At 32.9% G+C, this 17500-nt stretch overlaps 1 protein-coding gene across 6 annotated transcripts in view; it reads right to left on the reverse strand.

Moving 5' to 3' along the window:
- LOC106872923 (G protein-coupled receptor dmsr-1-like) overlaps positions 1–17500 on the reverse strand; it is a 477534-nt gene that overhangs the window by 143091 nt on the left and 316943 nt on the right. The gene's annotated exons all lie outside the window — the stretch shown is intronic.

Raw genomic sequence — 17500 nt, forward strand, 5'->3', positions numbered from 1 at the left:
ACATGTGTGAAAGACACCGAAGCTTAAAATTCATGTTCTAATCCTTTAAAAACTTCAATGTAAATAAAGAATTATTTAATAATTATATCATAACAGAGCGTTGTATGTTATACATATATATATATATATATATATATATATATATATATATATATATATATAAATACATCGAATTTATAGAACCTGACCCTCCCCGCATTATTGCCGCAATAAGTTTCGGTGTGTGTTTCATTGCAAATTATGGGAATCTATTCCAAATATTTGCAATATTAAACAAAAGATCGTTATTTGTCATTTCTTGCAGACATATCACAATTTATTTTCCAGGTATAGACTTGATAATTTATTTGATTGGTTACCTAATAAATATGCCATACTCTCATTTGTGACCAGATTTTAAAAACGAAATGATTATTTTTTTTATAAACAACAAAACGTCACCAAGATCAGCTTTTTCTGCTCATGAAAGTTGTGCATATAAAACTGATGATATTAATCTGTCAGGTATTTTGAGGTGGGAATAAATGTTTCACTTGCTCGACGCCAATGATAAATAATGAATCATTTCCCAATAGTTTGTTTTTTTCTAAAACTAATCAAATATGAATATATATTTTTCCATTCATATTTAAATGTGCTTGCGAATATTTTTCATTTATATTGCCACAACGTTTTTCTTGTATATTAAATGTCTGTACAATGAAAGCGATAAAGCAAACATTTAATGATTGAAGCAATTTCCGATGCTAGTAAACCACCCCCGCAGTATTTTATGTATTTATAAGAATTGTTCATTCATTTGCAAACAGCAACATTCACCAAGTCAAATATTGTTCCTTAATTTGTTGAGAGCCAATCGTACTTTTTCATAACTTAAAATATATTAGCACCTTCTGAAATATTTTGCAAAGATTTATCATCTTAAAAGTCTACATTGAATGTTTTGTAGATACATTTAAGAGGATGAGACATAGCAACAAGGCATAAATCACATTTTTGTCGTTATCATCTTCACAATATCACATCAGATGACAATGACTTCAGAGAGTACAATACATAAAACATAACTAATATTTATGAACATGAATATATAAAACAATTAATTTTGTAGAATAATACGCTACCATTTTATCATAAGCCAAAGTTGTCATTCATTCTCTTTCGGTCATCTAAGGATATCATCTCCTGATATATGTATCCCATCAGATGTTTTCGACCTCTGTTCTTAGTTGGTACTGCACAGTCATCCACCTAAGGTGCATAATATTTTCCTTGCTATCTATCCTCAAAATATGAGTAAGTGATTCTAGAACATTTTAATTTTTGGCTAGATATTGTGACCATCCATGAACAAGAGATGTTTTCTTTCTGAAAGTGCTTAGCAAACTCATAAGCTAGTCTCACTTTTTTTAGTAACTTCAGTCATAGAAATCAGCGCAATAACCCACAGTAAGGATCAAAACGAATCCCCTTCAAGTATCCCCTTTTACAGTTTTATATTTCTCTATATTTCTCTACCACACTTTCATTCAACATCCTCAATGATATTGCTTCTTCTAAGAAGAAAAAAGTTAATCTCATAGTTACTAGGGATATTCAGGCACTCTAAATGCATTGCATTATCAGATGTTTTCTTTTAGTGTGTCTATCAGCGGTGCTCTTATACGCACACCATTTAATAAGATTCTATGTATATATATATCCTATAAACTGGCAGTTCCGTTGATTTCTTTTTGCATTCATATTTTTTTAAGAAAATATGGATGCAAAAAAGAAAGAAATTGTCAGTAGCCAGCAATTTCCGAAAAAATAGAAGGCGCGTAATAGAATTATGATAATTTTATTGCCTCCCTTTCTTTCACCCTTCTGTATTAACACTGTCTTTCTTTGTCATCCACATTGGTGCAATCTTTCTATAGAGTCAGTAAGAAGCAGGCATGTAAAAGGTTTAAGCCAAAATCATTGAATACCATCGACACCAGAGGCTTCCCAGTTTGATATTTTGAATCATACGTTTCACTTTCCATTCTGTAATATTTATATCATCTTTCTTTGGCTCATTTTCCATTTCATTTTTAAAGTCGCATAACCAACCTTCACTATTCTGCTGGACTGCCTTACCCTAAATGGCCGACCCAACGTTTCTTGCTTCTTCAGCATTTAACAATTGTCTTTGCAGGTGTTCATTATCATTAACGAGATATATGGTAAATTTCATTTTCATTGTTTCAGAGGATGTTTTTCTACTGACACCGATTAATTCTTATATGTAACATTTGTAACCGACATTTCAGGATCTTTTTATATTTCATCACTTCTTTAGCAAGTAGTGATTCCGTGTGTCTAATGTTATAATTTCGTTAAATATCAATCTTATGGCTTTTTTCAATACTATATTTTCAATTATACCTTCTATCCTTCCAAGATATTTATTGAGCTACTTAACGTGCCTCTCAAGTCTCCGCTTCAACCACAAGTCTTTGACCTTTATTCTGTTCTACTTTTAACTCTTAGAATTTCTACAGTAATCAAAGCTTCACAAGGTATAAGGTCATTTACTCTCATATTTTCAACTTTGATTTTCGCTAATTGTTTATCCAGTCTCTATGCAGATTTTCGTAGAATTTTATTTTCCATTCCTTCTCAAAGCTGGTAATCGTATTCTATCCCTATTTCGTCATTCAAACGTGGAAGTAAACTTCAATCTTTATCTCTACTATGACTTTCCTCTAAGAAATAAAACTTATTTTCAAGCTTGCTACATTTTCTTTCTTCTTTGATCTTTCTGTCATTTCGAGTTTAGTTTCCTCTCTTGTGCTATGGTATTATTCTACTGATCTGTGAATTCCTACTATTTCTTGCAGAGACAGCCATTGTTTGTACCTGTGTACAGGTCAACTCTATACATATCTTATGCATTACTCTTCTGTAACTTATATTAACAGCCTCGCTCCTACCTATGATAATTCTGCTGTTACACCTTATAGAAATTGTTGAATCAGACTATTTAGTATCAATAAAGCAGTTGTGAATTAAACTTATATCAGGTATAAGGCGCATGAGTGGCAGTGTGGTAAGTATCTCACTTACCAAACTGATGGTTAGACGTGTCTGTCCCCGTGGTAAGAGTTTTTGCTGTTGTTATTGCTTCGTTGTTGCTGTTTTATTGTTATTGCCTTTTGGATTTGTTACTTTTGAAACAAGGAGTTACCTTTGAACGTTGTTGAACTGTTTTATTCCCCGGTAAGACCGGGGAATAATTTGACACATTCGTAATAAAAAACAAAAAAAAAAAGAAATATTGAACTTTGGCCATTGTGGCTTTTTTCCTTTATGTGTAAATAACTTTTTTTGAATGGTAATAATCTTTTTTGTGCCCCTCCCCCTAACGGGGGTGGGATTTGAACTGTGCTGTGTAGTTTTGAAAATTGTTGTCCTCTTTGAGAGGAAAACGAGTTTTTATAGGTTTCCCAGTTTCCGTGCGGCGTCACCTGTTTGCGACAAGCTGTCTAGGCACGGAAGTGCCGTCTCGTCTACATGTCCGTGATGTGAGCAGGATAGGAAACCGTTTTGCACGTATTCGTGGAGTGCCCGAAGTTATCGGGACTGACTGCTTTTGCCGAACAACTGTTGTCAGTGATGGGAAGAGTACAGCTATCAGCGGAGTCTATCATTGAGATTGTGCCACCTCCTTCCCTTAACAGGGAAAAGAAGGCTTGCTTTTCCTGCGTAGTAGCCATACTGAAAGAAACAGTATGGAAGACGCGTGTAAGAGGCATAGTTACGGATACCTTTGTATCCGGGCTGGTTAACTTTTTTAGTTACCACCTCGGTAGTAAGATCAGGCTGGAGAAGGGGTGTCTGTCACGAGATATGTTTGTGAAAAGATGGAAGCCTGTGGCATGCAAACTGGGTACGTTTGGCACCAGGTAAGTGTGGCTGTACCAAAAAGTAAGGGTTCTACTCAGATACAAAGGTATCCGTAACTATGCCTCTTACACGGGTCTTCCATACTGTTTCTTTCAGTATGGCTACTACGCAGGAAAAGCAAGCCTTCTTTTCCCTGTTAAGGGAAGGAGGTGGCACAATCTCAATGATAGACTCCGCTGATAGCTGTACTCTTCCCATCACTGACAACAGTTTTATGGGTGTAATATTCTTTTATTCTTTTATTTGAACCCGGAACCATGTGGTTGATAGACAAGCTAATTTATTTCATGAAAATTCGATATTAGGGCGTTAGAGAGAGGCAACATACAAGGACAGACAAACATATAGGATGAAGTAGCTTTAAAACGTTTTAAAAATATGATGATAGGTAACAATTTCAATGAGTATTAAGAAAGTTAACAAATTTAATGTTACATTATAGAAGGGCAAAGCACCAAGCCTCCTGAGTAATACAATAACACAAATATCTGTGTCGAAATTGAGGGTTTGGAGTCCTTCTCACAAAACAGTCTTAATCCCACCGGCATTTCGCCGTCTCGGAGTTTTATTTATTATTACTCTCCTATACTTCATTAGTGATAATGTTTTCAAGAGCATTGTTTAATGATGTTTTTCGCATTCAATTTTAAAATTCTCAAATATTTTTTTACCAGTTCCTTCTGTCTTTTCCATACGTTTAATTGTATGGAATTATATGAGTATCCAGCAGTCCCTGATATTCATATGTTTCTTCAACATTCGATGATTTGATATTCTCTGCATTACGTATATTAGATGTATTCCAATATATTTTGTAGTTTTATTTTCTGCTTCATCTCTACCATAGTATTATTTTCCATTCTGAAATTCATTTGAATACGGTTGGTAAATATTCTTACAATTTGCATAAAGAACATGGATCCGTCCCTGTCTTTGTCATTAGACTTTAAATCAATCATAATTCAGTCACAAGTAAGAGGTGATTCACTTTTCTCTTATATTTTCCCCATGAGTACTCTTTGTTAGCTTTTTTGCCATGATCGGTAAAAACATTAGTATTATTACAAAGATGAGGAAAAGGATCCCGCTTTCTGAGATTGTTCTTCTCATCTGTATATTTATTATCTTTCTTCTTCTAATGTTATCTCTAAAATCCAATGCCGTATTATACATTCTTTCAGATGCCTTACTGTTTTTAAACCGTGAAGAGGTCTCGATACCGATTAATCAACGGGCGTGGGTCTAGATCATACTATTTCTCTGCTTTCTATTTGTCAGACTTTCTGTACACTAAACATTGGATGTGTCTAATACAGATTTTGAAAATTATCCCTGTTAGACCGTACCACAAAATTGGTTGACAGGTAATTAGTCGGTAATTTCAGCAGTGATTTCTTTTCAATTTGTCTTTCTTAATTGTAAATATCTTATATATTCATTTCACTTAAATTATCATGTTGATCTATTTTTTATATTGTTATATTTTATATTTTGTTTGTGATTGTTTAAGTGACTTTATACTGTCGTTCTCTCTCTGTTTTTTTTTTCTTTTTCCCCCTCTTCTTAGTTTCCTCTCAAAGTCTTTTTTCTAGTCCTTGTATGTCTCTTCTTTTTTCCTCTTTATTTGTCCTATAATTGTCTTCTCTGTCTCTCCTTCACTTTCCTCGACTCTCTTGTTTCCGTGAAAATTTCCTTTTCAAAATCTTTATTAAATACCTCACCATCTATCCAAATCTAGACATCAGTATGTTGTAACCTAATGCAATAATGTATTCCCTGATGATCAGTTCTCTTCGAGGAGCCAAATGCAGTTAGAACACCAATACAGAATTCCAAGCAACCATAATATTGAAACATACGTAAGAACTAATATAAACTTGTGTTTAACTTAATTTCTCTTACATATGATCCTTATTTCATAACTACTGATGCTACTTAGTATAAGAATTATTCAACCACTATACTAGGAGCAGATAGGAATACAGTACTCTACGTTGAGTTTTAAGCATAACAGCAGCCGTACATGTATCTATACACATGAGCTATACAATACACATATACACACATATATATATGAGATAATCAAGCACATCAGAAAACAGATAAAACGCACAGAACAAGTACAAATATAGAAACAACTCCCTCCCATCAGCCATTGATTGAAAGTCAGTGCAATTTCGTTTTTAAATGATATCGGGAATGATGTCGAGACTATGTAAAGTATATGTATACGAGAATATGCAAATAGATTAAGGGTAACAAATACAGGTTACTCGACCAAACGAATTGTCAGTACATATGACGACGACAAACAGAATATAAGACTAAGTCAGAAGTTTTCTAGAAGAGTGAATGGATTTCGACGGCAGTGAAAAGTATCAAAGCAGTGATGATCACGCATAATGTAGCTCTAAAAGACGTCCACACTTCAGTAAATAGAATGAGGGATATACCAAAGAAAGAGGGGGGAGAGAAAGAGAGAAAGACACGGAGAGAGAAAGAGAACAAACAGAGACAGCAAGAAAGAGAGAGAGAGAGAGAGGGAGAGAGAGAGAGAGAGAGAGAGAGAGAGAGATCGCTGCCACCCAGTACATTCATGAGTGAAAAGCAATGAAGCATGCTTAGGCAGTAGAATTAGAAACATTTGAAAACTGATGAGAATTGAGAGGAAATTTAGAATCGAACAGGAAAGAGGCTAGCTGAAGGAATATAGTAGTCACTGAAAGAATGACGGAATAGATGAAAAGCGAGAATGTAACAGAGATACGTAGGTAGTCATGTAGAATATGAATAGATGACACAGATAGATTAGATAGATGGATAGAGAGAGAGAGAGAGAGAGAGAGAGAGGGGGAGAGAGAGAGGGAGAGAGAGAGAGAGAGGTTAATGGAAATGGAGTCATGAAATAACTGATGGGAATAACGAAAGTAAATTGTTGTAAATAAGTTGTAAATGATTGACTAACTGAAAATGACAAATTGAACACAAAAAGCGAATGAAGCTAGTGATTAAAAGTGAAATTTAAAAAAAGATTCATATGAAACAGAATATATACTAGAAATAAACATTGAAAACCATACCCGCCATTGTTTTGAAGAGCTAAACTATATGGCAAACTCTGTTTATGTTAAATCGTATTGCGGTTATATATTGTCATTATAATTATATAAAGCACAGATATATTACATCAAGTGTAAAATATCAATAATCATATTTAACTTAATAAATGATCTCTATTTAACAAATAACTCTCAGTTTTAAATTATTAGCGAAAAAAATATCTAAAAAGACATATATCATTGCGCTAAGACTTTCTTCATTTTTAGAGCCATTAATGAAATATAAACATGTCACCTTAATATATCGCTATTTACTGTAATGAAACTATCTAATTTAAATGAGGGAGACGGATTGTTTATAAATCAAAACAAGCTGAAATACAAAAACACACATGCAAACATATGCACACAAACACACATATACGTACCTGACTACCGACCTACCTACCTATATGCATATACGTATGTATCTCTCTTTGTCTCTCTATACATACATATATAAATATATATATATATATATATAGTTAGATAGATACGCACACACGCACACACGCAGGCACACACACACACACACACACATATATATATATATATATATATATATATATACATATATATATATATATATATATATATATATATATATATATATATATATATATATAAAATTATTTATATAAAATTATTTATATAAATATATATATATATATATATATATATATATATTATGTAAATTACCTAAACTGGATATCTATATCAGTATTAACTGGATATGTGGATTTTATTTACTCGGAGAGTGAGAAATCATTATGGCCGGTAATTGAAGAATGTATTGATGATATATTTCCAGATGTTACTCTGTCACATTATTCCTTATCAGACTCAACCAGATAATGCATTATAGATTGAAGTCTATTAAGGCGCCTATGCAACTGTGTTTAAAAGGAATTATGTACTTGGATATATACTGTTAAAGAATTACGATTTAATTACATTAGGTAAGGAATATTCAAATCTCTGTAGGCATAAGCGGTCAGGCTGTAGAGAATCTATTTTCAAGAAAAACTATTACAGAGTATATATATAAAATATAAAGTATATTTAGCATTATTTGTGTATAGATTAAGTGCATGTAAAAGACTATAATAAAATCAATATTCATAGTATATATTTAATCTATTGAAAAGAGTGTTCTCATCTTTATATTAATCCGCTAAAAAGAACAAAGTATATTTATATTAATGCTGAAGGATTAGCGGAATATAATTACATGTATCTTAGCATAAATATTATTTTTGGTAAATATATTATTTGATAAGTATGAAGTAGATTTAAGCAATACTTTCGAAAAAAAATACTAGGTTGTGTTATTAGATATATGAATCATATGAAAAGATATTGTACTGTTGATTTCTATTTGTGAAAAGGCAAAACTGTTTTAGAAATATAATATAAGTCCATAAAACTATGGAAAAGTAAGAGCTAGGTTAGATCCTGTGGCATTCCATAAAAATAATTGTTAAATTAGTGTTTGGAAAACATTGTCCAAAGCAATATGTTTAATGTAAAACAGTTTCACTTTTCCGATAAGCATACTTCTACTTATTAATCGAAATATATGTCTATATCAATATCAATATCTATCTATCTATCTATCTATTTATCTATCTATCTATCTATCAATCTATCTATCTATCTATCTATCTATCTATCTATCAATCAATCAATATATCTATCTATATATCTATCATCTATCTATCTGTGCAATAGTAGATGTGAAACCAATGCTAACCTTCTGACCAGCAATATGCCACAACTAAGATTCTACTATAGCGTATCGCTCAAATTATAATATAAGAATATTAGAATATGATTATAAAATCTGTGTGGATGTACAATTCTTCTTATTTATTTAAACTGTCTTGTATATATATATATATATATATATATATATATATATATATATATATATATATATATATATATATATATATATATATATATATATATATATATATATATATATATATAAATAAGTATAAGATCGATATTTAAAATATTGATTCTATCAAGTGGCCACCATGGGAATAAAAACCATCAACGGTAACAATTATTTAAAATTATAATATAGGGTATCTAAGAGATACCGCCACGCTGAAAAATAGCAGTCAAATCTTGACTCTAAACCACAATAAATGAACATTTATTGTGGTTTAGAGTCAAGATTTGACTGCTATTTGTCAGTATGGCGGTATCTCTTAGATACCTTATATTATAATTTTAATATATATATATATATATATATATATATATATATATATATATATATATATATATATATATATATATATATAATTATTACAAATTAAAAGGGTAAAGGATTATCAACTTATTAATTAATAAATCAATTGACAATTAACAATTTTTTACCAAGCCCATCGGTATGAAAGCACCATTATTGGTGGAGAATTTATTTAGAAGCTTATATTTTATTGTATATTTATAATGTCATAGAGCTAATTGTACAAATGTGATTGTCAACTCTATATGAAGATATCGTATATTGTCATATTCAATACATGTATACACGTACATCACATGCACACGTCTGTGAATGCGCGCGCGCGCGACGTGTGTGTGTGTGTGTGTGTGTGTATAGAAAATAGAGAACATGCAGTAAAATCTTTATGACAATATTTCCTGTATGGAAAATAAGATTTATGTAATCAAACAGTTTCACTTTTTTTGAAAATATTAATGATGTCATTATTGATGTTATAATTTCATGTTTTCATAACTGGCAGTTGTTGATGTAACGATTTCGTACTGACTTGGAAAATACAAATGAATTAAAAAATGATATCGAATTGACAGTTTAGAAAGTGTTTAAAGGGGTTGTATTTATATCGATCGACACTGAATATTACAAATCTATCTATCTATCTATCTATCTATATATATATATATATATATATATATATATATATATATATATATATACGCTTTCAAACGGTATGCACTACGAAACAGTTATAAAAAACTTATTGAAAGTAATGAAACAGTTATAAAAGAAACTTACTGAAAGTAATGAAACGTTTAACATTTGGTTACAATCGTAGCGAACAGATTTGTCAGATAATGAATATGATTACAAAAGTAATGTAAATGAAAATCTAGTATGTTCTGTGGTGGCTTACTAAACGAATCGCAAAAGCAAAATTTTGTGGGAAGCATTCAAAATATGCATTATCCCCAAACAATTTAAAGTATAAACCTAGCGTTTGAATATATTTTATGTCTTAAATCTTTTTCTGAAGCACATTAACATATTTTTATAAAGTTGATCAAGTTATGTTGAAAGCCCTTCCAACAAATATGTGAGTTCATGACCATGACTGCGAAGCAATCAAATTTTAATAGAACTTTGCAGAAGAGGTTTCGGAAAGAACAGAAAAAGTGTTAATAAATGAAGTATTGTAAATTTTTGTACAAAGTATTTGCATGTCTTGTTTAATGCCAAATTTTACTAACGAAAATCAGGAATTATGATGGTCTTGAGAGTAGCATCAGTCGAACAAATTTGGAGGACACTTGTATCGAAAATCGTCAATAAAATATGAGATTCGCGTTATAAGAGAAAACCTGGAAAATAACTCTCACTGACTACTCCTTTGCAATGAGAATACATAGTATCTATATGATTTTTTAAACTCTTATTTTAAGAAAGACTATTATTAAAATAATTAAAATCTATAACCAAATTGAGAGAGAAAGAGAGGGAGAGAGAAAGTGAGGAGGAGGGAGAGAGAAAGATATGAGGAGGGAGAGAGAAAGAGAGGAGGGGGGAGAGAGAAAGAGAAGAGGAGGGAGGAGAGAAGGAGAGAAACAAATACTACGAATTAACAAACTAGAAGAAATATCTACATTTTACCTCGTGTAATCCAAGCACAAACGAATAAATATTACTTTTATCTCAGCCAAATGGAAATGCATAGTTTAATCTCTTATGAATACCTGCGATATATAGGTCTAATAACTTAGATGCATACTAATCTACAAACATTATCAGCCCTAACGAGCCAAGGCAATTTTGTGTCTAGATACTACAAGAAGTGAAAATTTCATCAAGCGCCTCAACGCAAGAACCTATGAACAACGAAAGCTATGATATTACTTTTCTGAATTCACCGATGCTGAAAAAGTTGACAGGATATATTGAATTCTAAGGGCTTTTACAATTATAAAAGTAAAAGGCAGTCACAGTTGTCAAGTAGATTATAAACAGAAGCTAAATTATATTTAAGGAAAGAACGAAATAACTGTAAAAAAAAAATGTTTGAATACCCTAGTATGGAATCTGTTTTAACTAGACTGATGGTTCACAATTCCGTTATAAGCAACATTTCAAAGTAAAGAAGGATATTACTTGTGCATCCGGAAACTGGATATATAGGACAATCTCTAAAGACCTTAAGGAAAAGCATAGCAAGTACAATTTTCTCGATACAGACAGGAGTCTCTAAAGTAACATGCATTTTATAATGATTATTTGCATATCCGTTCCTAATTCCTTCAGGGAGGTTCAGACGCTCGTCACTGTATTGTACATCATATGATAATGGTTTAAATTTTGCCACAAGAGCAGCAGTTTTCGGAGAACAGATGAGTCAATTACATCACTCCCAGTGTTCAGCTGGTACTAATCTTATCTAACCCAAAAAGATGAACGACAAAATCGACCTCGGCGGAATTTGAAATCAGAAGGTAAATAAAGATGAAATGTCTCGAAGCATTTTGCCCGGCGTGCCAAGGCTTCTGCCGGCTCACTGACTTTTAACCTCAGACAATAACTTCTCATTTTATCGATGACACTGTGTTCATATTTAGATGTACTCGGTGCATATAACGATTTTTTATCGGTTGCCAGATATAAGCAGAGATTACCAAACAATATGTTATCTGAAATTATCAATAAATCCAGGGGCTTCGTTTGCATGTAAATGTCTGTGTACTTCTGGCTGACGAGACACATGTCGAAACATTGGGTTTCCCAGAATCTCGTGCGCCATTAAGCCAAGTGCTTTGAACACAATATAGTCGGAAAAGTTGGAGTTACTGCCCTATGACGTATGATAGTAACTACCAAACATATTAATTAATGTGCAAATTTTAAAATATTTCGTTTGCATCTGTGCAGAGAGAAATCATAACAGCAACAAATCATTGAAGAGATTGCATTGATTGAAAATACCAATCCATTAAATATTGACATTGAAATAATTTTTATTCAGTTTATAGATATTTCTTCCACTAACAGAAAAATATGAACATTTCATTTAATACATCTCCTGTTATTGCAAATATCTCTCATGAAATTATTATAAAATTACAAACCACAGGTGGGTATGAAACTATGAAAGTATAAGAATATTATTTACAACATCATGAACATTTTCAAATGCAGTATTGCCATAGTATCAAACTCCCAATTCTCTAATTCACATTTTACCTACGAACAATAAGAAATAAGAAACCGTCCTCTCCTTGGGAAGTAAACGATATCAAACAGGAGAGTGATAGCAACAAGAAGCATTAATGATAGAACGAAAAGCATATTTAATATAATATGGGAGCTTCCTCCTTCGGCAGCTAATCGGAAATAAATATCATTTCCTCACCGGAATGCATGACAATACTTTTATGTGAAACAGCTGTAAAAATACAGTCTAGTATGGTTTAGGAATATAAGAAGTGTAATATTTGTACCCGAATTATGAATCATAAACGCGGATAAATATTGGTCCTTAGTCTAGCGACCCTGAAAGGCTGAAACCCTTAGTCAACCTCGGTGAGATTTGATCTCAGAATGTAAAGACGGATGAACTGCAGCTAAGAAGTTTTGCCCAGAATGCCAAAGATTCTACCAGTTCGCCGCCTTAGCGTAAATATATATTGACTTCAAATTTTGGTAGAGAGTCAGCAATTTCGGAGAGTGTGTAATTCGATTGCATCGACCACATTATTCAATTGGTACTTACTTTATCAACCCCAAAATGATAAAAGGTTAAGTCGATCTCGGTGGAATTTGAACTCACAACCTGAAGTCGGATGAAATGTCACTAAGCAGTTCTCCGGCGTGCTAACAATTCTGTCAGCCCATCGCCTGCACGTGATTATATCAATAAATGAACTTGATTAAAGAAAAAAAAAACAGACGCGACAGGATACTCAAACTGAAGGTAGAGCTTAGATCGTCAATTCTGCTTCGTCGATCATATGAACTGAGATCCAAATTTCGTCCACCCAGCACTTTCAGATTTTAATAACTCATGAAGGAACATAAGGCTCTAAAGTGATTTGGATCATCATTAATCTAAGGTCAGGATAGAAAGAAGGGAAAAAGGGAATAATGTATTCATTTCAAAAATTCAACACTCATCCTTGTAGGTAAAGCTTCAAGTGATCCAAGAAAACGTCCTGTTATTATTTTCCATTAACTAAACGCGTTTCAAATAATACCAATATTTGGTAGCAATATAAAACTTTTATTTGCAGTTGGAATATCTACACAAACTTACTGAAAATACCATTGTGTAAATATTGGCTATAATTAAGTTGTGTAATTATTCTTTTCTTAATTCATTTTATAAAGTAATTGGTTACATCTACCAATAAATAAGATCTGTTAACTCTCTTTCGTGATCTTATTACTAGCGCAATTACGTTCTAACCTAACTTAGTGAATATGCATCTATAAATTATTATAAAATACATACATTTGCGTGTATATTTTAGCATGCATATTTGTATACACCGGTATAAAGTATTTTGTAGAATTTGGCCGCTCATGACGTTTCCGATTAGTTTGTATGATTAACATAAAGATATCAGAAAAGTGACATGCAAATTAAAATATCTAAATACATATCGAACTAAGACACGTCACAAACATAAGTTTTGACAAATTTGTTATATGTTGGCCTGTAAACTTCAATGTAGATGGAAATAGTAGAGGGGGAAACTTTTGTATAATGAAGACTTCCAATTATAAAAATAGAAATTGAAGAAGAGATATATATATAAAGAAAAGCAAGAGAAATAGAACATATATGAAACATGAAATGCTCTTCAGGTTATTGTAGATGCTGAAATAATATCTTCCACCACGAATGGACCTTCATGCTTATCACTATATAACAGTGAAAATATCTTTAAGTTTTTATTGATACAGTGTGTCTGTCCAAATCTATAAAGTTTTTCAGTACGATGTTTTTACTGCGAAGAAAATCACCATTAACGTAAGAGGACACCTATTTTCTGATGTACTAGTGAATCCTGATTTTTCTCTACATTGTTATCGTTTAGATTGCATACATATTTAGAGGAGGAAAACATAAAACACCTTTCTCAATGCCTGAATGTATGGAAAGGTTGCGATAACCTTTCCCATAATGGTTTTCCCCTTGCCCTCTATATATGTTTTGGTTTCACCGATATCTGCATGAGAAAACTTTGCTCTCTATACGAATATTTTAGAGAGACACTTTAACATAGTGTATAAAAATACGATTATTACAATTACATGGAGTGAGAAAATTTGTCGTCTCACCACAAGTACGATTTCTACTATTTACGTTAACTATGGTGACAGCAAGATTTATGTTGCAGCTGTGGCATTCTTACACATTACTTTATGGAAAATTTATAATTATTGTCTGTAAGGAAATGCTTATATCATAGATTTAGGAACTCTTTGATAATATTAAACGGAATATTTAAAATATTCCGAGGTTTTTGTAATATAGCCTTTAAATCCTTAGTTTGGCATAGATGAATATTAATATGACTTTATATATGATAAATTCTAGCCTTAAAGCCAGTAAATTTTAATACGTTATTGTAAGAACTAGAAGCACGATTTAAAGATTACTTATGATCAAACGAACTCCAAATAAGCTGATGTTGGTCTGCGTCACCAAGATTTATGTAGTAAAATCGATAAAGAGTGCAGTGAACTTGCTGAGGAGTGGAAAATCCAGCGTTTAGGACAATGTCCTTTTAGAGAGAAAAGTTGAAAGGAAAGAAATAAATGAAACACAGCAAAGTTCTCCATCCGTTTTGAAAAAATAACAGGCCGCTACTTATCAGGAACAGAAGACTACATGAACTTCCAACGTGAACAAGAAGCAGAAGAAGAAGCAGGCAAAGTTGAGAGATAGGTGAAGGGAAAGGATGAGGTGAGAGGTGAGTTCATGCGCAAAACAAGTGTTTAATGAATGAAGAGGACTTAGGGGCAGAAGAAACGAAGCGTTCGTTTAAACCTGTTGGTGATAAGATACGAAGTCCGAAAATTAAATGCTGTTCCCTCAGTTTCCATGGAAAGTAGATACATTTTGTGCAGCAGAGCCGTACGTTAATGAGTGAATTATGGAATGGACCGTAGTGTTGAAGTGGGAGGCGACAAATTTGACAGTATGCGTTCCCGAAAGTGCTCATAAAGTCACTGGCCTTTCCCGAACGTAGAGGGCGTCGCACATTTGCATATGATGCAATGTATATAGTTAGACAATGCGCAACAGAAATTATGACCAATATTATATTGTATCTTAGGCCCACTGATGGCAGTAGTATTGTTAATGTCGGGGTGTGTGTTGCATCTTCGGTGAATGCGTTTAAACTTGTTACTGAGAAATTTCCAAGGTTCTTATCACTTTTAAAGGCAAGGAGAAGTGGTATAGAAAAGATTGAAATAACGGCTGTGTCAGAAAGTAGAATACGGAAGTTTGGGGATGAATTTATTGTTCAATAGAAGGATGTACGAGTGAAAGATGAGAGAAATTTGTCTAAATATGGTCTGCATGTATGCGTAAAGACAGTACGAAACCGGTAATGCAGTCAATAAGCTGGACGAGGCGGAATGCTATGTCCACAGGTTAACTAAAATTCTCCTGGATATCTGCTTAATACTATGTTTCCGAATACAGTGGAAGTATAGTAGAAATTATCATTTATATTTATAATTGACATTTAACAACTGCTCTAAGGAGCATACTGCTAAGTATTGTCATGAAATTAAAATCTGTAATTAATTTGATTGGGTATGTTCCAATAATATCTGTTTTGTGGTCATTCATAGTTTGTAAAATGAATAATATTTCGTTATAGAATAATCTATATTTCACAGATGAAAATCTTTTCCGAATCAAACCAAAGATATGTAGCGTAATCAACGTGCAGATTTCAGTACCATCACGCAAATCTATAGTAGTATCAAGCAACTACTAACCATTCTTCCTATATTATGTTAACCACTGAGGATAAAAAGATTATATAACGATTCAACCAGAAATTATGTAGTCCTGCCAGTTAATTTGCTGAAATGCGTATATATTTTATAAAGCTTACAGTAATACATGTTTTCTGTATTTTATTAAAATACATACTTACACATATATACATATATCTGACTCCAGACTGCTTTACGTTTGCGATTGAGGACTACCAGTAGGTATCTGAGATCGCTATAGGAACAAGAAGCGGCTTTGATTTCGCCAACTTATTTCTCGGTTAAGTTGTGGCTTAAATGTTCCGGACTGACCACAGAGTTCGGTACATAGATATTTACTAAAAGTAGCTGCCTCAGCTCCCACTACAGCCTGAAGCGGGTTCCGGAATCTGGCACATGCATTCTCCATTGTGTTCTTGGGAAGATATGCATACACGTTTTTGATCTTGCCCACCAGCTCTGCTTTGGTGTTGCAAGCAGAGTAGTTAGTGTCTTTCGCAACAGTGCCCCACACATAGTAATCAATGGGATTAAAATTGGAGGAAATCGGAAGACAGAAGTTGTTGCAGGTGAAGAAGTAGAAATTCTGTGGCAACCAGCTTTGACACTTTCCATAGGTATGACAAAGAGCCGCATTTTACTGCGATACATACGGCCTTCCAGGGACTGACCAGTGTCAAGCAGCTTAATTGAACCGAACGCTGTGTTCAAAAACATGGAATTTAATCCCGGAATGTGGATACTGTCATATCGCACACACATGCATATAAGTGTTTCTTATAAGGAGTAGCCTCTTCTTAGAAGATGTACTGTGAGGATAAAAACCTGCTCTCTCGTATATAATTAATAAGATGTTTCTCGTAATTTTGCAATCTACTCAAATTTAAGTCGAAGAGACAAGAATAGCACGTTTGCCAACGGTTTTTTACTTCCCGGTAATATACATGTGACAAAATCGTTAGCGTATTGGACGAAATGCTTAGCAAATTTTCTTTCGGTTTCACTTTCTGAGTTCAAACACTACTGTGGACGACTTTGCCTTTCATTCCTTCGAGATCGAGAAAATAAGCACCAGTTGAGCACTGAGGTTGATGCAATCGACTAGCGCCCTCATTCAGGTTTGGGCCTTGTACCTTTAGTAAAAAAAAATAATATAAAAATTGGGTATTAGATATATTTTGGATGATGGGTGGGAGACCTGGTGGTTATCAGTTTCAAAATGAAT

The sequence above is a fragment of the Octopus bimaculoides genome, chromosome 6 (assembly GCF_046866305.1).
Source record: "Octopus bimaculoides isolate indiv1 chromosome 6, ASM4686630v1, whole genome shotgun sequence".
Lineage (NCBI taxonomy): Eukaryota > Metazoa > Mollusca > Cephalopoda > Octopoda > Octopodidae > Octopus > Octopus bimaculoides.